The 23,799-nt window shown below is 39.5% G+C and overlaps 1 protein-coding gene across 1 annotated transcript in view; it reads left to right on the top strand.

The window, feature by feature from the left end:
* Window positions 1–23,799, top strand: part of LOC139169362 (polyamine deacetylase HDAC10-like) — a 70,933-nt gene that overhangs the window by 45,726 nt on the left and 1,408 nt on the right. Inside the window, exons 21-23 of the transcript XR_011559455.1 lie at window positions 17,501–17,563; window positions 19,615–19,639; window positions 23,399–23,471. The gene's annotated coding sequence lies outside the window, so the exon portion shown is untranslated. The remainder of the gene's footprint in view (window positions 1–17,500; window positions 17,564–19,614; window positions 19,640–23,398; window positions 23,472–23,799) is intronic.

Here is a 23,799-nt window from a genome sequence, read left to right as displayed (position 1 = left end):
ATAATTAAAAGAAAGCATCTAAAAACCCGTCATTTAAAAAACCATACAACACAAGCATACCATATATAAAACTCAATTCCCCCATGCCTGACGATATAGTTGGGCCTTATATAAATTAAACCAAGTTTTGCTAGCTGTCATTATATGGTTTTGACTCAGCGTAATGTAGGCCTCATGGTTTATCCTGTAACAATTGGCGGTAGTTCAATTGTGTCTCGATTATCAACTGTGATTAAGTAAGCCATAACTTAACATGATATACAATTTGAATTGTTGATGCAGAGAATATGTGACATTACTGAAGAATGGTTTTATGTTTCAAAAGGTTGGTGTCTTAAGCTGTAGTGTATGACACATCCTATCTCGATTTTCCAGTTTAATAAACTATGAGATATGCTTTTTTTAAAAACTTTCTTTTTGCTGTTGTTAGGCATTCACAAGTGGACTGAGAAATTACTTACAGTACTACCGAGTGTGTGTTTTGTCCACTCCTCCAACTTTAATTCTTCTAACAATCAGCTTTCTATTCTGAAAACTAGGACGACAGCTAAGGTAACATTGTAGAATTAATGTAATGGGACATAAATGGAAGATTGAACACTTTTCAATAGTGTCTCAATGATAGTGGTGTGAAAGGTGCTGCCTTTATTTTAACACAGTGGCCTGAACCCCACCTGGTTGGTCAGCCACCTCCCCCAGTGGTTGAGGGACCTGGGACAGCATTGTCATCAGTGCCTGGTCTCTCCAAACATGCCAAGTGAGACATGCCATCCCTCTTGGATGGTCCTGGTTCCAACTCCTCTGAACCGGGTTCCAATGGGAGCATGACAGAGGCTCTTAAGGCTAGAAGAGGATTAGGGAATAAAAAATATAGTTCTGACCCCTCATTTCTAATACAGTGGTATCTCTACTTATGAACGTAATTCGTTCCGTCACCAGGTTCTTAAGTAGAAAGGTTTGTAAGAAGAAGCAATTTTTCCCATACGAATCAATGTAAAAGCAAATAATGTGTGCGATTGGGGAAACCACAGGAAGGGTGGAGGCCCTGTTTCCTCCCAGGAGAATGCTCGAGAGGGCCCATGGACGCTCCTCCCCTCCTTTTCTGACCATGTTTCCTCCAAGGAGATTCCTAGAGAGGCCCCAGAGGCTTCTTCCTGCTATTTCTGGTTACAGTTTCGGAGGCTTGGGTTAAATTTAAATGTTAATTTAAATTGGATTGAATCTAAGACCTATAATAAAATACTGTATGTTTATCTTTTCCTAAAAGTTTAGTTACACTTAACATGTATTGTTGGAGTATCCTGGGTTAGACTCTAGAAGGCAAGATCTCTTGTCATTGTTTTGCCACAACAACTCTGTGAAAACTCCATTAAGGATGTAAGGCTCTAATCATCCTCTTCTGAGCCAAACATTTGTGTAGCTCAGAGATTATCTTGTCTGTCCACTCCCTTGGGCAGTTTTAATATTCTACTGCAAATTATACAACTCATCATCATCATCATCATTCTCATCATTCCTATCATCCTTTTCCTCCCACTTAGGACTGTATAACTGTAACTTGTTGCTTGTATCCTAAGATTTTTATTAATATTGTTTCTTCATTGCTTATTTGACCCCTATGACAATCATTAAGTGTTGTACCACATGATCCTTGACAAATGTATATTTTTCTTTTATGTATGCTGAGAGCATATGCACCAAGACAAATTCCTTGTGTGTCCAATCACACTTGGCCAATAAAATTCTATTTTATTCTATTCTTCAACTCCCAGAGTTCCTCAGCTAGCAAAGACTTCAATTCCCAGAGCTCCTCAGACACAAAGCTTCTGACAAGATAGTGGCAAAGCTGGGTGTGGAACACTGGGAGTTGAAGTACACAAGTCTTAACGTTCCCAATGTTGGAGACCCCTGCTCTAAAAGGATGCAAACGACCAGCTGTCTGCAAGAAATAAAAATCCTTCCATTCCTCACTCTCCTGTCACATCTTAGATGTGAAACGAAACGTCTTCAAGGAAAAACGTCTAGTTGTCTCTTGAAAAAAAAAAAAAAAACCTTCACCACAACCTGGAGGACTAAGACTCTCCTTAGACGCTGCAAAGCTTCATCCAGTCCACTTTTTCTGCATTTAAAGGGTTTTTTAAAAAGAAAACCCGTTTTTAAAGGCAGCGGGGGGGGAGTAATGCCGAGAACAGCCAGCCCCGCCCCTTTGTGACATATCAGCCACGGAAAACAACCCCCCCTCCCCTCCGATACTTAGATAAATTCCTTCTCGGCTGTGCGTTCAGCCAGGGTCTCTTTCAGGCTGCCTCTCCTCTGCCTGAAAGACAAAAGAACCGTATGGGGCTACTGGGCTTCTTTCCTAGTAACGCCAGGAGGAGAAAGAGGAGGGAAATCAGCCCGTCTTTCTTTTGGGCTTACCTCCCAAGATCGCATATTCGTCTGAGCTCGGTCGGCGCCACCGCCGCCGCCGCCACAGCAAGAAACGTCTCCGTCAGGCCAGCACCATCTTTTCTGATGGTGACGTAAACCGCATCGCCCGCATAGAGAAATGACCTCATACTGCGTTCCCCTCGCGCGCAGGGAAGCCCTTAGCATCATCTACTACGCCTGCACAGAGGTCTCGGGAGTGGGGGTGAGGTGGATGTGTCCTCGGGAATTCTGGGAGTTGAACTTCGCGTGTGTCATAAAGCCGTCTAAGATTTTGACCGCCGATGTTGCGAAGATGCGCTCACTCTTGCTGCAAGTGACTGTCTAGTCATAAAAGATTCATAAATAAATTACTTTTTATGAAAGCGAACTATGTATATAATATTTATTTTATGAATATTTATTTTAAAAATAAAACCACTTTTATAAATTGATATTATTATGAATTCGTAACTACTCTTATGAACAATTTATGTCCATAATTTCATGGACACACGAGGACCCACGCGCGAGAGACTCCAAAGTTCTGCCGAGCGTGCGGTCTATCAGTTCTTAAGATGTAGAAAAGGGTAGAGTAGTCACATCTTGGATATGAAAGGTATCTTCCGGGTCCATTTTTCTTATGAGAAGTTGGGTTTTCCCGCCCAAAGAATACGGCTGGGGACAGACCTCTATGTTTAATACACCTTTCTTCAAATTTGAAAAGAATGACGGCCTTAGAATGTTCATCTAATGCGGGGTTCATTTAAAAAACGACATCCCTTCAGAGTTACAGGTATAGAGAACAAGAGAGGCTTGGAAATCAAGCGACTCTATGGTGATCGTATAGTCTCGCACTTTCTCGCGATTGTACGCGGGAGGGGGGGAACCGCGCGAGTCCGTCTTCCCTGGTGACGTTTAGAAGTGATGTTCCATATTCAGTGGGCGTGGCCCATTTTTCAGTTGAATGCAGATTCGGTTATTGTGAAGGAGGTTTGCCGTCTGCTTCATCGAGTTGAAGGGCGCTCAGTGGAACAAAACTGGTATTACAGGCTATATAGATTTCCATTAGAAGTCATCAACGGGACTATTTAATAATAATAATAATAATAATAATAATAATAATAATAATAATAATAATAACAACAACAGCAGAGTGGGAAGGCACGTTGGAAGTCTTCCAATCCAACCCACTGCCTAGGCACAAAACCTTGCGTGGCTTCACAGAGATGGTTGTCCAACATCTGCTAAAAAACTCCCAGTGTTGGGGCATTCACAACTTCTGGAGGCAGACTGTTCCCCTGATTAATTGTTCTGACTCGAAATTTCTCCTTAGTTCTAAGTTGTTTCTCTCCTTGTTTAGTTTCCACCCATTGCTTCTTGTCCTACCCTCAGGTGCTTTATGGAATAGATTGGCTCCCTCTTCTTTATGGCAACCCCTGAGATACTGGAACACTGCTATCAAGTCTCCCCTGGTCTTTCTTTTCATGAAACTAGCCATGCCCAGTTCCTGAAACCGTTCTTCATATGTTTTAGCCTCCAGTCCCCTAATCATTTATGTCACTCTTCTTGGCACTTTTTCTACAGCCTCGATATTCTTTTTGCATTGTGGCAATATTCCAAGTGTGGCCTTACCAAGGCCTTATAAAGTGGTATTGACACTTCATGTAATCTTGATTCCATCCCTCTGTTAATGGAGCCTAGAACTGTGTTGGCTTTTTTGGCAGCTGCTGCACACTGCTGGCTCCTATTTAAATGGTTGTCCACTAGATCCCTCTCACAGTTACTACTGTTGAAATAATAGTTACATATGCAATTCATGGCCAAGAATCACTTCTCCAAAGGCACTGGCAAATATGCCCTGGGAAGTTTGCAGCCACCAACATTCATTTTGGACCATCAATGTAATCTTTAGTGATTGCTGCAATCTAATCTCTAGGATTACAGAAGAAACTAATGGATGAATTGAATAGGATACATTGTGGAATCCTTTATTTCTGCATGGTTTTCAGAGACAATACTATTCTGATTTCAACTTGAATGTGTGTAAAATGTTTACCGTTAGCGCATAGTGTAGAAATCACAAACACAGAGTCATGGTTTCTGTAATGCTTTGTCCTTTATTGATCCCTCTGAATGAGCAGCTTCTGGTGGGTGAAGCTCTGATTCTTTGGGGCAAATAGCCTAGTTCAGTGATGGCAAATCTTTTTTGATTTGCATGCCAAAAAGGGGGTGGGTGGGGTAGTACCCACACCCCATCCCTCCCCCAGGCATGCACACACACACACACGGCTGTCCCCCATGCAAATGCACACCCATTCTGAAGCCTGGTAGGTGAAAAAATGTCCCAATGCTCAAATCACATCCTGGACCTTTGTGGGCTGGAAAGCGAGAATCTGTGGAGCTGCACCAACCTCTGGGATGATGGGGGCCGTGGGGGGGAGGGAAAAAGTGCCCCTGCCTGAAGAGCCAGTGGATAGGTGTGCCAGGCAGTCTCTCAGTGCTGGCCAGAGCCACTTCTTCCTTCTCCTGCTGTCAAGAAGAAAGAGAAAGAAGATTGGATCGTTTCCCAAAGCTGGCAGCTCTGCAGCCAGCCGCTTCGCTTCTTTCCAGTCTTCTTTCCTTTTCTCTTTCTCTCCCTCCCCCCCCCCAGCCCCCACTATCCCGGGGGCCGGCACAGCTCCATAGGTTCCTGCCCTGACGCTTCCCAGCCCACAAAGATCCCGGAGCTGAGCTGGGAAGCCACAGAAAAAGCTGCTTACTGCCCCCATTTTAAAGCGCCGGGGGGGGGGAGCCGAGCGAAGGAGACAGAGGCAAAGTGGGCAGGAGCTGGTCCTTCTGCAGCGGGCACTCTTTTGCCAGGAGAGAGAGAGTAAGTGAGAGGTTGCTACGTGCACCCCCCCGCGGGACTGGGATGCTCCTCTTGGCTGCTGTGGCAGTGTTTTAAAATGTGCTCCTGCGGCATGGAGAGAGAGAGCCAGGGTGGTGCAGCAGGTAGAGTGCTGTACTGCAGGCCATTGAAGCTGACTGTAGATCTGTAGGTCAGCGGTTCATATCTCATCACCCACTCAAGGTTGACTCAGCCTTCCACCCTTCCAAGGTGGGTAAAATGAGGACCCGGATTGTGGGGGCAATATGCTGGCTCTGTTAAAAAGTGCTATTGCTAACATGTTGTGAGCCGCCCTGAGTCTAAGGAGAAGGGCGGCATAAAAATTGAATAAATAAACAAACAAATAAATAAATATTCCCAATTGCCAAAAATCAGCTGGCCAGTTCACGCACTGATGCTGACATAGGGCAACGCTTTGCGTGCTCTCCGTCTGGCTCCACCTGTGGCACGCATGCCATAGGTTCAGCATCACGGTTCTAGGTGATCTGACACATTCCTCATTGGAGTAGAGCACCAAGATGCCCCTTCAAACAACATACTTATCCTGTGTACATTAACAGTACTGTTTTGGACAGCTTTTTAAATCCATCTTGATCCATAAACGGGAAAAGTTTCTTCTCTTCCCGATGTCAGTCTAGGGCTGTGCAACCTTGACAAAAGGCTCTTTATAGAAAGATCTGAATCACCCCAGTTGGTAAACTCAGTCTCCCCTCTTGCTCCCCACCACCATTGGGTAAACAGCTGGATTCTTTTTAAAAATATAATATGTTTATTGAATATATACATTAAAAACAGGGAACAGAAAAGTAAAGGGAATATATATAATGTACATTCTAGCAATTATAATTTACTTATAGTACACGTAAGTGGGGAAGGAGAAAAGAAGAAGGGGAGGGGGATTGGGGAAGAAGGGGAAGAGATACGAGAGGAGGAAGGATAGAAAATAGAACAAAAAAGAGTAGTAAGAAGAGTGTAGAGAGCCAGCTTAGAGCTGAGGCTCTATGGTCTTGTAGGTTTTTGAGTTTTATTCTGGCCTTTTTTTTTTGTCCATATAAATTTGCGAATTTTTGTGTGAAGGTTATTGAAAGTCTCCCCTCTTGCTCCCCTCCACCTTTGGGTAAACAGCTGGATTCTGTGGTGGGCAGTGGAACAGGGCCCAAAGCAAATACATCAGGAACGTTTGAAAGGCAACATACACAAAGGGACCTAGAGGAAGAGCCTTCTCTGTGGGGGGCCCGGCCCACTGGAATCAGGTCTCCCCAGAGATTCATACTGCCCCCACCCTTCTCGCCTTCTGTAAGAGTCTAAAGACTCATTTACGCCATCAGGCTTGAGGCTATTAGAGTCTAGCAATTTGATTTTTAACAGGAGCAATTGAAACCTTGTTTAAACCAAGTTAATGGCCTTTTTAGGCTTCTTTCCACATGAGTAGGTGTTCACTTTTTGAATAGTAAGAATTATATGTCATGGGATGGGGGGGCATCAGGATTTTAGAGATGCTTAGGTGGGGCATGGGCAAAAAAAGGTTGGGAAAAACTGTTCTAGAGCCTGGGGAGGGTGAAAAACAGGTCTACCGGACCCACCAAAAGTTGGGAAATGGGCCTACTGAGCCCACCAGAAGTTGGGAAACAGGCCATTTGTAGCCTCCAAAGGGTCTCCAGGGAGGGAGGGGGAGGCCATTTTTACCCTCCCCAGGTATTGGATTAAGGGTGTGGGCACTCGCACCTGTGCAATAGTTTGCAAGCACACACTTTTGGCACCCCTGGGAAAAACGGTTTGCCATCACAGACCTAGAATTTTGGCCAATAGACATGTGAGATGTTGCGAATGAATTGTGAATGCTTTGGGCTGCCCTGGAGAGGCAGGTTGCAGTCACAAAATAAAAGTGACAAATATAATGGAATGTTAAGTGGGAGAGGTGTGGGTGCCTTGAATCCTGCAAAGCTTACACAGGGATCTGGCTTCAGTGGTCCACATTCTAAACATTGAGCTCCTTGAGGTCTTCTTTTGTTGCTCGGCAATAGTCAGTAAATTCTTGAACAGGCTTTCGATATTTTTGCACACTACCCCCGAAATAAAGACTGCATACTCCAAAATATATGCTCATCTGGAAAGTGTATATTGCAGACAGGGAGAAGTGTATCAACTTTTCTCAATATCAGCAATGAAATTTAGAAACTAATTCCACCAAGTTTCAATAGAAAAAAATAGCTCAAGGATGAACCGTAGGGATCTTGGTGCTCCTTTTAATTGTTTTCTTGCAGATATTTTCCCCAAGGCATTGGTGGCTTTGCTATCTTGTAGCAGATTTCTTAACCACTTGTTACTGTGCGCTGAAATTTTATGAAAAAGTTCACACGAGACGTTTGGACAAAGAGAACAGAAATGTTTATTCTCTCTGGGTATATCAAAAACGGTTTGCAAAGCGGGTACTCTTCCCAAGGGAAGAGACACTTGTACAGAAGCTAAAGAGCAGGTTATATAGGTTTTTACAAATCACAAAGGTACATAGAATTCCTCAACTTATCATAGGGGTACACAGAATTCCTTGCCCAAATATGGTCCACATCCTGCCTCCCTCTCCCGGAGATGAATAGTTTATTGGGTAAACAGCAAACATTTATCTTATTAAAAACAGATCCCAAAGTGACAGTCACAAGATAAGGAAAAACAGGAAATCCTAATCTTGTTAACTACAGACAGACAGCAAATACTGATATTCTTAAAATAAAACTTAAATTATTTTATACAATGGATTCTTCCTTCAATTCCTTCATTTCTCTTCTTTGTTTTAATACAAAGCTTTTTAAGATTTTGTTTTATTTCTAACAACTTGCTTTTTTTCTTCATTATTCATTTTCTCTTCCTGAATAGTTTGCTGTTCATTCTCCAGTAATTTCAACTCGTCCCCAATCTTTTTCATTACCATTATAGTTTTAATTGATTATTGACCGGATACAATACTTTCAATGGAACTCTGGACAAAACTTCTAATTAAGGAAATAAGACATGGTAACATCATTAGTCCATAGATTATTCTCAGGCATGGTAATATTCTCAGGCACAGTCTTATTGGTTCGAGCAGTAATATTTAAAACTATCATTATTTCACAAGGGACATATCCAATATTAGGGGCATGGAGATTTATTCTATTTACACACCATCTAATCACAATCGGATTTTGTAGCATCCATTAACTTTCTGCTCATATGCTATGCTTATATTCCATTCTACTGCTTCTAAGGGCCATTGGTCCCCTACATTTGTTCCCCCACACACATAATTTTGGCAAATGTTGAGAACAAATTTCTGGCTCCCTCTGGTACTTAAAAGGTTTCTCAATCTTTTCCCAAAAGTCTGAGAAGAAGGTCTTACTTAATGGGTTTCCTTCTTCTACTAACTTACTAATTTTTAAATAAAATAAACCTCCAGTGTCAATCCCAGATCCATATATTCTTATTCCATGTTGGCTTCCCCATTTACTTATAAACCCTTGTGGATTATTTATGGTAAAATTAACAAAATTACACTTATTGTTCTCACAATTACTTTGCACATTTACTTTGGTAAGGTATCCACTGGCTCCAGGGTTAGTATTCCATGTGGCCCAACCTACACAATTCCAATAAGGACAGTATTTTTCATCAGTATTAAAACACTGTTCTTTAGTCTCCTCCCATTTTTGAGGACAGATATATTTGTCATTATATATATATATGTTCTTTGCCAATCCATATTCCCATATCCAGTGGGTACCTTGGCCAACTGGCAAGCTTCTAAAAGTTTTATTAGTAGGATTTCTTATTCGCACTTTAGAATGAAGCTTTCCCTGATCATTTCCCTCCTTTACTTCTAACCAATATTGAACTGGGTTTTCCTTTGGATCATAACATGTCATTTTGCCTTGTTGCTTTCATACATGATATGCTATAACTCTAAACTGACACTGCAAAGCTTTTCCTGTACACTCATATTTGCTTTGGTAAACCAAAATTTGCCCTATCTTGCTCCCTGCTTGTACTCTTTTATGCACTTCTAGCAATCATTTCCCTTCTCCCTTATGTCTATTTTCCCTCTTATTATTATTTTGCACCTTCTTTTCATCAGTCATCCAAAAACTCCCTGTTTTTAATATTCTGGTTGATTTTGTTATTTTAGTGTCCAAAGCACACCGGCCTGTCCATCCCATAGGTAAATCTGAATACAACTGATTTCCACATTTTATATTGACTGGAATCTTGTGAATAAAGGTGAATGGGATAGTCTTATTCCACCATCCACACATTGCCCATTTTTGTAATTCTGCATTCACCTTACATAATGGATCCTCAGCTCCAATTATAACATAACACTGAAATTCCTGAAATTCCTCCCAGAGACCACCCCAATGGCAAGGATGTGTCTCATCTTTGGGCCATTCAGTTACCATTTCATTAAACACATAAGTACATTTCTCTCAGGGCTCCCATCCCATTTCTCTCCCCTGTCCACCTTTTGCACTTATACAAATCCGATAACCCTCTGCTTTTCTCATTATCAACCCTAGCCATAATAGCATTACCCATCCTTCATTTCTCTTCTTGTGGGTGTATAGGCATCCAGGCTGAAAGGGGAAAATAAGCATTTTATTTTCTGGTTATCCGCAGCTTCAAGGGCCCGACAGGTTGACTTGTCCATGTATTGGGAGCACTGCTTTTCTTCACATGAGTATAATGAGTCCAGCCTCGTTCTGCAGTTCTAACAGCGGTATCTGTAGTCAGCAGCACCTGGAACGGGCCTTCCCACATAGGTTGGAGTTTCTTGAGCTTCCACCGTTTTATCAGAATCCAATCACCAATTTCTTTACTTTAAAACTCAGGACAGATGTTTGCAACAACAGTCTACTTAATCTGGAATATTCAAAAGACTAGGACAATGATTGCAAATATTGTATCAGATCTTTATACGGAAATCTCCTGTTTTTAATCCACTCCCCCCTTAAAGACATTCCAAACAACATTTCATAAAACGTTAACCCAGTGTCTCTTTGAGGCTGAATTCTAATTCTCAACAGAGCTATAGATAATCCTTTGATCCAAATTAGCCCAGTCTCCATGTATAACTTAGTTAAACAATGCTTTATTTTACCATTCATATTTTCAGCCTTCCCAGAAAGGTGCAAGGGCTGTGTAAATCCCAATAAATTCCCAAACCCGTTTCATAGTTCCCTGCACAATTCTCCCAATAAAGTGTCTACCTTAATCTGAAACAATTTATTGTGCTGACCCCTACCTAGGTATAACTTGTTCTAGCAGTAATCTTGTTCTGTTTCATCTACACATGGAAAAGTCTCCACCCATCCTCTCAACTGATCCACTATTACCAGTAAACATTTAAATCTTCCCACTTGTGACATTTCTATAAAATCTATTTGTACATTCTGAAAGGGATATAATACAAGTGATCTTCCTTCTCATTGTCATTGTCTTACATAGTTCTTGTTTACCTTTTGGCTTACACATTTATTCACCACCTATTGTGCTGTAGTATATATTTTTATCCCAGTAAATGTTTTCAATACTGTGTCTATCAATCCTTGAGTTCCCCAATGACTCCCTTCATGTAATCTTTCCATTATTCTCCTAAAATAAGGTTGGTTTAATACTTGTCTTCCATCTGGGAGGAATCATTTCTCATCCTTCCCCTCCTGCCCTCCTATCTGCTTTAGTTTTTCCTGTTTACCTTCACTAAATAGAATTTCTTCAGGATCTAATACTTGAGGAATCAGAACAAACACTCCTTCCTCCTCCTTCTGGCCCACTGCTTGAGCTTCTCTATCCGCTAATCTGTTTCCTTTCTTATCTTCTTCTTCCCCCTTTTGATGTGCTTGAATATGAATCACAGCAATTTCTTGTGGCCCTTTTAAGGCTTCTAAAACCTGATGTATTAACTCAAAATGTATTTTTTTTTTCTTGACTTGTCACATATCCCCTTTCCTTCTAAATTTTTCCAAAGGTGAGTACAACTCCAAAAACATATTTTGAATCAATGTATATATATTTACTATCCTTTCTCTACTTAATTCTAGAGCTCTCAATAAAACATATAATTCGGTCACTTGTGCAGATCAGTGATTGGGTAACTTCTTCTTCTTCTTCTTTTTCTTCTTCTTTTAATCACTGACCAAGTTTTCCTCTAATAAATGACTTTGATCATTTAGCTGAATGGTGTAACAACTGGCAACTTCAAATCTCAACCAACAAATGCTCTGTCTTACAGAATCAAAATACTAAATACATACTTGGAAATAATGAACTCATAGCTAACCCTCACCCTGTCAAAGACCTTGGAGTACTCATATCCAATGACCTATCTGCCAGAGCTCACTGTAACAACATTGCTTAAAAAAAAGGCATTAAGAGTTACAAACCTAACTTTACATAGCTTCTTCTCCAGAAACACTGAACTATTAACCAGAGCTTACAAAACATTCATCAGACCAATACACGAATATAGCTCACCTGTATGGAATCCACATTGCATAACTGATATTGACACAATTGAGACAGTCCAGAAATACAGTACTTCACAAGAAGAGTCCTTCACTCCTCCTCTCGAAACAAACTACCTTACTCCTCCAAACTTCAAATACTACGCTTAGACAATCTACAACTACGTCTCCTCCGAACAACTGATTTAACTGTTGTTCATAAGATCATACACCATAACGTCCTTCCTATTAGTGACTTCACCTTCAACAACAACAACAACAACAACACAATAATAGATACAAACTAAATGTAAATCGCTCCAAACTTGATTGCAGAAAATATGACTTCAGCAACAGAGTGATCAATGCCTGGAGCTCACTACCTGACTCTGTTGTTTCTTCCCCTAACCCCAAAATCTTCAACCTTAAATTATCTACTGTTGATATCTCCCCTTTTCTAAGAGATCTGTAAGGGGCATGCAAAAGCACACTATTGTGCCTACCATCCCTGTTCTTCTCTCATATTATCCTATTATCCTAATAATGGCATATCCATTGCAACAATGTCCTTCCACTAATCTTGAAGATCCATCTATCACATTCCAAGCATCCTTTCTCCTTGTCCACTTCCAAATCCCCATCTTCTATCTTGGTCCCTGCCTCTGCCTCTGTCCCTGCCTCGGGAAACAAAACCTCTCCTTTCTCTTCCACTAAACTTCAGAATCCTTCTTTACTGTTTAAATCATCCTCTGCCCCGTCTCTTACATTCCAACATCTTTCTAATTGGCTTAAACAAAACCTCTCCTTCTCTTCCTTTTCTCAAGGACACATCCATCAAGTCAGATCTAACTCTGGTCTGTAATTTAATTACTTCATCTCATTAATTTTATTTGCTTCTTCTTCTAAATCTCCTCTTAAAAACTAAGCTGGATTCAAGTTAACATCAGTTGCTAACACTAATCATTTGCTCCATAAGTATTCTCTCATATTTCAAACTCTTTCAATCCATATTTCAAACTCTTTCAATCCCTCTACTGGCTTTTTGGTTCAAGACCAAAAAGAGAGGTGCTAACTACCACAGCTCCTCCAACAATTAATTTTATGCTTTCTTTCAGTAACACTGAAAATATTTAAATCAGTTCTGTAACAATTTCTGAAGGGCAACAACTTGTGCTGTTAACAAAAAAAAAAGAAGCCCTAAAGTGGAGCACCCTGTCTTCTAATTTTTTTTTATTATTATTATTATTATTATTATTATTATTATTATTATTATTATTATTATTATTATTATTAATCAATGTGTCCCACACAGAGACATAAATGCTCTGAAATATATTTGGGGCAAACTTTAGTATCAATGCTTTGCTTTTAGTAAAATGAATCAGATTCAACTTCCATTCAAATGGAAGCAAATTCTCATAGATTAAAACATCAAAATCTTTTCAAAATCTTTTCCATATATATATGTGTGTGTGTGTGTGTGTGTGTTTGTTTAATTAAAATTCTTTTAAAAACCTCAAATTATCTTTAAAAAAAGAATCAAATCCAAACAGTGAAAGGCTTTATGAATAAGCTGCCCATTGACCCCTCCTTTCTCAAGCAAGGAGAAGGGGGAGTGAGGGGGGGAAACTGTTAAAAGCGAGCAGCTACACTGAAAGGGGGGGTTATCCTTTCTCTCTCTTACTCCTTCAAGGCAAAAGAATCCTTGACAAGGAAAATGTTACATATATATATATTTACACAGAAATGTTAATACTTTTCTCCACTCATCATTCTCTCAACAATTTTTTTTTTTCTCCTTCTAGCTTTAGAAAATAACATACTGGTACATTTCGTTACAGCTTACTGTTTTAAAGAATCAAAAATGCATTCACACCAACTTTTTCTTACTGCTTGTATACATCATTTTCATATCAAAATTCCATTTCATACAAATAAATCTACAATTATTCCAGGGAGCTTTTTCATAAGCTAATGAGTTCCATTCTACACACAAACACACACATCATTCATTTGCCGGCCAGTCAAACATATCACAATCAATCCAATTCTACACATCCTTATTATGTTAAATCCCCTATTAATCACTCAGCCTCTTTTCTTACTTGGAGTAAACTTCATGTTTTGGGGAATTTCCATTCTCCTGAAATCTGCATAGTAGTTGGAGGGTCTAAATCAATTTCCAGGCATTTTCAAAATCTAACTTTCCTCCTTTTGTTACTACACAGCTCTTTAACTCTTTAACTCTGGGCTATCTGCCCCTTTAACTCTTTTACTTCCTTAAATAAAAGTTTTAACAACTCTTTCTCTTCAGGTTCAGAGTCTGAACCAGGCTCTTTTCTCTCTCTCTCTCTCTCTCTCTCTCTTTTTATGTCTGCAGACTCTTTATTTCCCATTATTTTCTTTACTTCTTGATCTTGGATTTTTAAGGCAGTTTTCCCACTAGGAGATTGAAGTCTCTTTTAGTCTCCAAGCTACCTAGCCCACCCGAGGCAGTTTTACCACTAGGAGATTGGAGTACTTTTAGTCTCCAAGCTACCTAGCCCACCTTTCCAAGAATTATCTTGCCCTTGGACGTTAATGGTAGTTTTCCCACTAGGATTTCCCTGTTGGAGTTTTGCACTATTGAGACTTTCAATTCACACTTCACCAACTTTCGTGCCTCCTTTTCTGGCCAATTCCCTCGCGGGAGGATGGAACCGCAAATCAGGAGTCAACTCTCACATCGTCCTGCAGATCCTCTAATAGGACCCCTCAAAAGGACGTCTCACCACACACACTCAATAGTCTCCAAACAACCTAGCCTACCCGCCCAATAACCGTCTGAGTAAGTAGTCCCTTAGTTGTAAAATGCCATAGCAAATTACAGGTACTTACCAGACCTGTGCACAGGGTTGCCCGGTCCTCGAGGGGCCTTCTATTATTTCTCTTTGTCTCTTCCTCTTTCTGTCTCCTTGTCCTAGTGATCTCGTTTAGCCAATTTTACGGGTCTACCAGAGCCAATTGCCTATCCATGGAGGTTCATCTTCTGTCCAAATGGGACAGGGTGCACCTAAAGACGTTCCTCCCTGGACAGTCAACAGGATGGAATCCCGGACGAGCCCCCAAGTTGTGCGCTGAAATTTTATGAAAAAGTTCACACGAGACGTTTGGACAAAGAGAACAGAAATGTTTATTCTCTCTGGGTATATCAAAAACGGTTTGCAAAGCGGGTACTCTTCCCAAGGGAAGAGACACTTGTACAGAAGCTAAAGAGCAGGTTATATAGGTTTTTACAAATCACAAAGGTACATAGAATTCCTCAACTTATCATAGGGGTACACAGAATTCCTTGCCCAAATATGGTCCACATCCTGCCTCCCTCTCCCGGAGATGAATAGTTTATTGGGTAAACAGCAAACATTTATCTTATTAAAAACAGATCCCAAAGTGACAGTCACAAGATAAGGAAAAACAGGAAATCCTAATCTTGTTAACTACAGACAGACAGCAAATACTGATATTCTTAAAATAAAACTTAAATTATTTTATACAATGGATTCTTCCTTCATTACTTTACCACTGTTGGTTAATCAGCTATCCACAAACTTTCATATCTTCAGTCCCAATCACCGACTGCAAGTTTCACAGATAATAAAATAAAAGAACAAATTGATTTGGGTACCCTAGCAGAATATTCAGCTAAAAAGGAAGGGGAGAATAGAAATTCTTTTTAAGATGTGCCTATCCTGGAAGAAAGATAGTACATGATCTGCTATGATGAATGTTATAGAAAAAGTTACCTAGGTAACTAGGTACCTATCGGGGTAAAATGCTAGGTAGACAAGTGAAGGATAGGTGTCCAAATTCGTATAGTTTGGTTTAGCAACTGGAATACAACATTCAAATATATATATTTCATAAAATAAAGATGTTTTCTCATCGTGAATAAAGAGCCATAGTTCAATAACAAATAAGGAAAAAGCTGGAGATGCTTATGGACTAAGAACTAAGAGAGAAACCAGATATTTGTTTGTTTGTTTGTTTGTTTGTTTGTTTGTTTATTTATTAGATTTGTATGCCGCCCCTCTCCGTACGCTCGGGGCGGCTAACAACAATAATGAAACAACATATATCAAATCTAATATTTAAAATAATTAAAAGACCCTTATTTAAAAAAACCAAACATACACACAAACATACCATGCATAAATTGTATAGGCCTAAGGGAAAGGGAATATCTCAATTCCCCAAAATAAGTTGAGGGCGGGAGAAAGCCACCGGGTTGTGTACCTCCGTGGTCACGCTCGGTTATGACCATCACGGTTGGCATCGGAGGGGTGCGCTCCTCCGTTGTACACACCGTCATCAAGATTTCGATCAAACAGTCGTTTCAAGAGCGATTTAAAGTGGAAATCATTGGGAAAGAAAAGGACAAAGACAGCTGGAGATAGCAGATCGGAGACATAGCCACTCGAAGGTTGCCTAGGCGACGGGACGCCATTTTGAAGGCAAAAGGGCATGCTCTCGGCATTCACCCGGTTACCATGGTAACCGCGTCGGGTGCCATTTTGGTGACTCGAATACTCGATCTGCATAGGCAACAAGCACGCGCGTGATTGCCTGCATGTCAGTTAGCCGTTTCTGAGGAAAAAGATCGGCTGTTAGACAGAGAGTTATTCAACTATTCTCCAAGCGTGAGTTTTAAGATAAAACAAGTTTTAAGATAAAACAACATGGCAGAACCTATAATGCCTATAACAGAGGGATCATCATCCTCTAAGCCTGATATCCCCAAGGGGAAAATTCATTCAGACAAAGGAAAGGCAAAGCCATCACAAATGGCTTCATTGAAGGAGGCAGAAAAAAAGATTAGAGCCTTAGAAAAACAATTAGAGGCACAGAAACAGCTTTTGCCTCCAGCCTCAATTGCAGGATCATTTCTTTCACCAGCCTCCCCCATGAACAGTGAAGGGGTAGCAGGCTCAGCTAATGAGAAAGATTGGTCCCCAGAGAGAGCTGTTAGATCAACACCTGTGACAAGGTCAGAGCCACAGGATATTCTAAAACAGGCACAAACATGGCCCAATTACTCTTCTAATATACAGATGGGACAACTACCACAATATGGACATTCACCAGCAGCTACATTTACCCCTGCAGCTGCTGGTTTGCGTGGAGCCCAAGATACATGGCAAAGTATGCCTCCAGCACTTCAAGATTTAATAACTAGTGCATATTCGCAAGGCATAATGGAGGGGACACAGCAATATTCCACACAGCAGTATGCCCCACAGCAATATATTCCACCACAATATGGGTCTCAAGTAGCCACTAATAAAAGGTCTAGAGACCTGTGGTCAGTTCCATCTCCTCATTCAAGGCCAGAGTCTTTAGAAGAGGACAGACCTTATAGAGAGGAGGACAGTGAGGCGGAGAACTCTGAATAAGAATTCTCCATGAGATTAAAAAAGAAAATTCTACAAATTTTATAACTTAAGGAAATAAAAATGACAATTCCAGTGAACAATTGGAATAATGACCTTTTACTGGATTACAAGAGAATACTTAAAATATTGGAGAACTTTGTTTGAAGGAATTACAGAGAAAGACTTTCATTTAAAAACAAATACAAAGTTTATTTGTAAAATGGGACAATTTTTTATTCTAGGTGTTTTGGGGATTTACTTATATCTTGATATACTGATTTTGTTTACATGGTGTTAATTTTTTACTTGTTTGTATCCATCGTCAGAACGATGAAGACACTGAGGAAATTCCTGGGGCTGCGACGGAACACCACGGAGAGAGCTGCCAGGTGAGAAGGAGCAGGCCTGGCCTTGATTCCTGCCTGGTCTTCATGCAAACACCAGCTCTCCTCTTCATCTCTCTTTGGTTCCTTGGGCCACCCACTCTCCCTTCAACAGGTTTCTGAGGATGGGATTTCCCCCAGTGAGGCCCATCACCGGTCCAAAACATGTCCACGTGGCAGACTCTGTGGATGTCATAGGGCGCTGGGTAGCAGAAACATCTGCTCCTGAGGTTTCACTCAACGCTTCTTCACTTTGTGGGAAGGGGACTTTATGATCTCTTGATGGCATGAGGCGCTAAACTGGATTGTGGCTTTAAAAGAACCCTTTAAACAGGGGTAGGTAAAGTTGGCTCTTCTATGACACGTGGACTTCAACTCCCAGAATTCCTGAAGTAGCGTGATTGACTCAGGAATTCTGGGAGTTGAAGTCCACAAGTCATAGAAGAGCCAACTTTGCCTATCCCTGCCTTAAAGAATAAATACCATCCCATGTTTGGAAGCTTATAATGTGTAAAATGTTCAATTTGCTTATAATCCATAAATGGGAATAGGTTTTTGGAAATAATTTAGTTTCTTTTCCCACTTATACCAGGCACATTGTAACTAGGACACACTGACTAACAACAGTTCATTTAGTGGCCATTCAAAGTTACGTCAGTGAAAAACTGACATGACCATTTTTCACACTTAGAACCATTGCAGCATCCCCGTGGTCACGTGATCAGAATTCAGACGCTTGGCAACTGACTCTTATTTATGTTGATTGCAGTGTCCTGAAATCCTTAGATCACCTTTTGAGACCTGACAACTAAAGTCAGTGGGGGAAAACACATTCACTGAACAACTGTGTTGCTAACTAAAACTGCAGTTATCCCCTTAACTGTGGCAAGAAAGGTCATATAATGGAGCAAAATGTACTTAACAAATGTCTCATTAAGCAAAATAAATTTTGTGCTCTGTTGTGGTGGTTAGTCGAAGATTACCTATAACTAGAACCATACAGTATTATGCTTAATACTTCAAATGCCCTTTTTATAGTATTTGTCTAACACAATGACATCCTTCCTATTAACTCTACTATTCAAGTATCTTTTTTCATATATAGAAACATAGAAGACTGATGGCAGAAAAAGACCTGATGGTCCATCTAGCCTGCCCTTATACTATTTTCTGTATTTTATCTTAGGATGGATATACAGTATGTTTATCCCAGGCATGTTTAAATTCAGTTACTGTGCATTTACCAACCACGTCTGCTGGAAGTTTGTTCCAAGCATCTACTACTCTTTCAGTAAAATAATATTTTCTCACGTTGCTTCTGATCTTTCCCCAACTAACTTCAGATTGTGCCCCCTTGCCCTTGTGTTCACTTTCCTATTAAAAACACTTCCCTCCTGAAATTTATTTAACCCTTTAACATATTTAAAAGTTTTGATTATGTCCCCTTTTCCCTTCTGTCCTCAAGACTATACAAATTGAGTTCTTTAAATCTTAGCTGATAAGTTTTATGCTTAAGACCTTCCACCATTTTTGTAGCCCGTCTTTGGACCTATTCAATTTTATTAATATCTTTTTGTAGGTGAGGTCTCCAGAATTGAACAAAATTGATAAAAGTGAAGGAGGTCTGAATATTTTCTGAAAGTACATATATAAAAAGCTACTCATATCTTAGGAATATATACTGTCTACTCAAGGTATATGAGGACAGCATGGAACTGCAGAATTAGGCAAAAATAAATTGTACTAGATTTTAGACGTATGCCAATAGTTAATGCACCTCTATATTTTTAATGCTTTGTAAAACGAACAAATTTGAATAGAAAATTAACAGATAAACACCATTGCGCTGTAAATGAAGAACTTTATTCTTTATATACTAAGTTCACTTATCACGCTGGGAATTTTTAATTAGATAATATGCAAAATGCACCTTTACTGTGAAACAATGTTTATCTATATACAGTGTCATTTTAAGTCAAACATATATTAGAAAGGATTGTGCAAATCAACTAACAAATTATAATAATTACAAATATTTGTTCAACATTTTATTATAGGACAGAAATATATTGCAGAAGCAAGGTATGTATGCAAAATTCCCTTAAATATTGGTGTTTCTTTGTATTATGTGGCCAAAATAAATTTCAACGTTTCTGAAACTAACGACACATTTAATACTAGTTATCATAAAAATGAAATGAAAGAAGACTAATGCTGTACCTTATTCTGTTGTGGATTATGGAACGTTCAATGATGTATGTGTAAAGGAAAACTAAAAGCTCTGGTTTTGGGACAAAAATGGTATCGAAAGGGGCTTTTGCTTCTGTGTAGTAATTAAATTTATAGATAGAGTAATAGAGCTTTCACCTTTATTTATATGATTCCCTGTATATTAAACCATCAAGACATATTACTTTCTTATATGTTTCCTGACATCTTATGACCAAAGCACAGGGTTTTATTTTCTAATATGTTTTTCCCAATCTATGATTCATTATATAAAAACAAAATAACAACATTTATTATATAAATAAGTATAAGATGATACTCATGTCCTTGTCTGTCCACACCCAATTGTAATATTAAAGATTGCTTCTTGGCATGATAGGTGGCCTTCGTCATTCTTTGTATTCCAAATTCATGGACTCAGTGTATTTTTCGGTGTATATACTCTGAATGTAGCTTTCCCCCCCAGCCCTAACTAGCTCTTACCTTGTAATCTCTTTCATAGTTTCTCTCTGTGAAAAATGTTTTCCAAGCCGTAAGTCTTTGCAGGGCTTTTTCATTGCTCTAACGATGTTCCCAGCTGTTACCTGCTTGCAAGCTCTTTTATAGTTACTCTCTGCCAAGAATGTTTTCCAAACCGTATCTTTAGGGGGGTGAGGGATTTCATTGCTTTACTTGCCCCAGATGTTACTTTCCATCCCTAACCAGGTGCTATTAATATTCGTAAGTCTTTCATTGTTATTCTATTAGAAGAATGTTTTCCAAACCCTTAATCTTTGCAGGTTTTTTCCATATTGATCTAACTTGCCCCAAATGTTTCTTTCCATCCTTAACCCAGGTGCTAATGATATTCCCAGCTCTTACCCGCTTGCAAGCTCTTTCATTGTTAACTCTGCCAAGAATGTTTTCCAATCCCTGTCTTTGAAGGGTTTTTTTCCTCATTTTACTTGCTCCAAATGTTTCTTTCCATCCCTAACCAGGTGCTAATGATTTCCCCAGCTCTTACCAGCTTGCAAGCTCCTTCATTGGTAACTGTCTGCAAAGAAGAATGTTTTCCAAGCCCTAAGTCTTTGCAAGGTTTTCTCTATTGCTCTATTTGTTCCGACTATTTCTTTCCGGGTGCTAATGATATTCCCAGGTCTTACTGGCTTGCAAGCTCTTTCATTGTTATTCTGTCAGAATAAAAGTTTTTTTAAGCTCTTAACCACGAGATAAAATAATGTGCTGAAGGTGATCAGACTAAGGACGCTAGCCAGATGAATACCTGGTAAGGAAATTCTTTTCCCTATTTTTCTCCCCCAAAACTAAGGTGCGTCTTATACTCCAGTATGTCATACTCTGAAAAATACAGTTATTCTTAGGCTCCTCAGCAATGTGGAATTTGCGAGAAGTGTGATAGTGGAAGTCTGTACACCTAAAGTGTATTCAAATTAGGAAAGACTCTGATGAAGTGTTACCTTCTCAGAAATTATAGAAACTATTAGAACCAAATAATTGTTTTTAATCATATGCACCTATTCTTGAGCTAAAATTACCTCTTGGAGCTTTATTCATAAACATGTTCCTGAAGAGAACCTGTTAGTTACTTGTCCTAACACTACCCTGCTTAAACTTGGCAGATTCTAGCTTCCAGATTAAATTTTATGAGTTTCCACTGGAGCTGTTTCTTTTACTTTTCTGTGCAGCACAACTAAATAAATTCTTCTAGCAGCAACAGAACAGAAGTGTGAAATTGACATCTTGTAAGGTTTTTAGCATAGTAATAGTAATACTCAATTAGATTGAGTTCTTGTGCTGCTAAAAGAAGTACACTGTAGATATCAATTCGATACCAGACTAGAATTGATAATTAACATTACAAATTCAAAATTTAAATAACTTAGGTGCAGTGGTACTTGAGAGAAAATTTCCTCTCACAAAGACCTGCCTGGCATGTACACCGTCATTGCTCCTGCTTCATTGTGTCACTATTGTGGGGATTAATTTGAAATCAGTTTTGAAAAAACTTTTTTTGTGTTCTGATTGAAACAAATGCTTTGCTTTTTGTTCTAGTTTCACAAAAGATAGCAGGGAGAGCAGATTATTCAAACTCCATCAATACGCATTCTACAGGAAAAGAGATTAAAATATTAAAAATAATTCCTCTAGTAAACAATGTAAACAGCAGTTAAGCCCATATTTTGCACTCTAGCAAAACCTATGCAAGCAGCCACAGAGCTGAGTCCAAAGAAGAAATTGGCAACAGATTGTTCAATAGCAAATGCATCCTTATTCACTTTCATACTAATAAGCACCCAAGCATATGATGTAGATTACATAAAATTGTAATTTAAATATTGTGGTATAAAACTGCTCTAACACCAATAATTCCGAAATTGTTTCCATTCTCTAAGTATGTGCTTTCACTTGCTCTTCTGCACTCCAGCCCTAATTCCATTGAATAGGATGAACCCCCTTTATTTCTTTATCAGTTCTTTGTAAGTTTGGAAAACATGCTTGGGTGTCTGGATGGCCCTTGGAGTGGGCTGAAAGGCAAAATAAAGCAGTATGCTCTCTCCCGTATTTGGGTATACCGCACGACACAACAGAAAAACATACATATCCTCTATCATGCAACAATATTGACAAACACCCCCCCACTTTTTCAGATCCTTATTTGAAACCTGGCCTCACCCTTCCATATCCTAACAAACATTCCTGTTTTTTAATATTTTTGAACACAGTCTTATAACATCTTGTGTTCTTTATTTTTTTAAAAAAATGCTACTTATTGAAAAAAGAATCACTTTTACTGCACTTGTATCAAGGGTGCAGTGTAGAAATCACAGACTGCCCGCAAACAGTTGGGAAGATTTTTTTCAATCCTTATATGAAGAGACACCAAAATTAAAACACTATATTCCTAAAGAAGAGAATCTGCTCTTTCTAATGATGCTAAATGGAAGAGGATTGAAGCTTTCCCACAGGATCAAACAGGGCATCAAAGATAGCCATAATTTGGCCAAAACTCTTAAGTACCAACTTTGAACTCTTATATTTTTTCAACAACTTGAAGGAAAGTGCTGCAAATTGGAAGTCCTCATTGCAGCTGTCTACTTAGTACACCTGCCAAAAATCGACCTGAAAGGCCAAGTAGCTTTGAAACTACAACAGCCTGAAGATTGCTGTAAATTCATTTTTCAGGATTTTTTTTGCAAAGTTTGAGCCTGAACCATGGAAAAGGTAAGAGGACTAGGTACATGGGGTTTTGCCAGTTTATAAAGCCTTAGAAGGTGTGCAGGTTCTCCAAATATCTTCACCATACTACTGAAACTGCCGTGTTTACAGCTTCTGGAAGTTTGCCCAAAATGTCATTTTTGCCAACTCATCATTTTGCAACCCTTTACTTGAGGTCTCCTAGAATTCCCAATTTTTAGTCTTTTGAACTAAACTTTTGCACAGCATAGTTTTATATCATAAAGAAACTATGTGCCAAATTTCATCAAAATCTGAGATGGTAAGGAGGGGACCACTGGTCCACTTGACACGGAATGTCCCATTTTTAAAGTAATAACAGGACATTACTATTTTCAATTGCTATATATAATAAAGACTGAATTTTATTCTTTCTGTTAGGAGAAACCTTCAAAAGGGGAACAGGATAAAAAAAATATTATTTTTGTGGAACCTGTGAATATCACACCAAAAGGTATGTTATATTAACTATATAAAAGGTATGTTATATTAACTACTCTGCATCACATGCAAGTTAGCAAATTAGCAATAATAAAGTTACTTCACAATTTATGCATTATAGTTGCAGTAGTTGAACCTCGAGGTGATGAGGGCATGAGCAACTGTGAGCAATGACTCCCTGTCCAAATAGGGCCGCAACTGGTGCACCAGGGCAAATGCCCTCCTCGCCAGAGCCAAAAGATGATGTTCCAATGTTAGCTGTGGATCAAGGAGGATGCCCAAGTTGCCGACCCTTTCCGAGGGGGGCAATAATTCCCCCCCCCAGTGTAATGGATGGACAG

Source organism: Erythrolamprus reginae, chromosome 6, assembly GCF_031021105.1.
Source record: "Erythrolamprus reginae isolate rEryReg1 chromosome 6, rEryReg1.hap1, whole genome shotgun sequence".
NCBI classification, from domain to species: Eukaryota; Metazoa; Chordata; class Lepidosauria; order Squamata; family Dipsadidae; genus Erythrolamprus; species Erythrolamprus reginae.
Note: the sequence above shows the minus strand (reverse complement) of the source record. Positions and strands in the feature narration are given on the sequence as shown.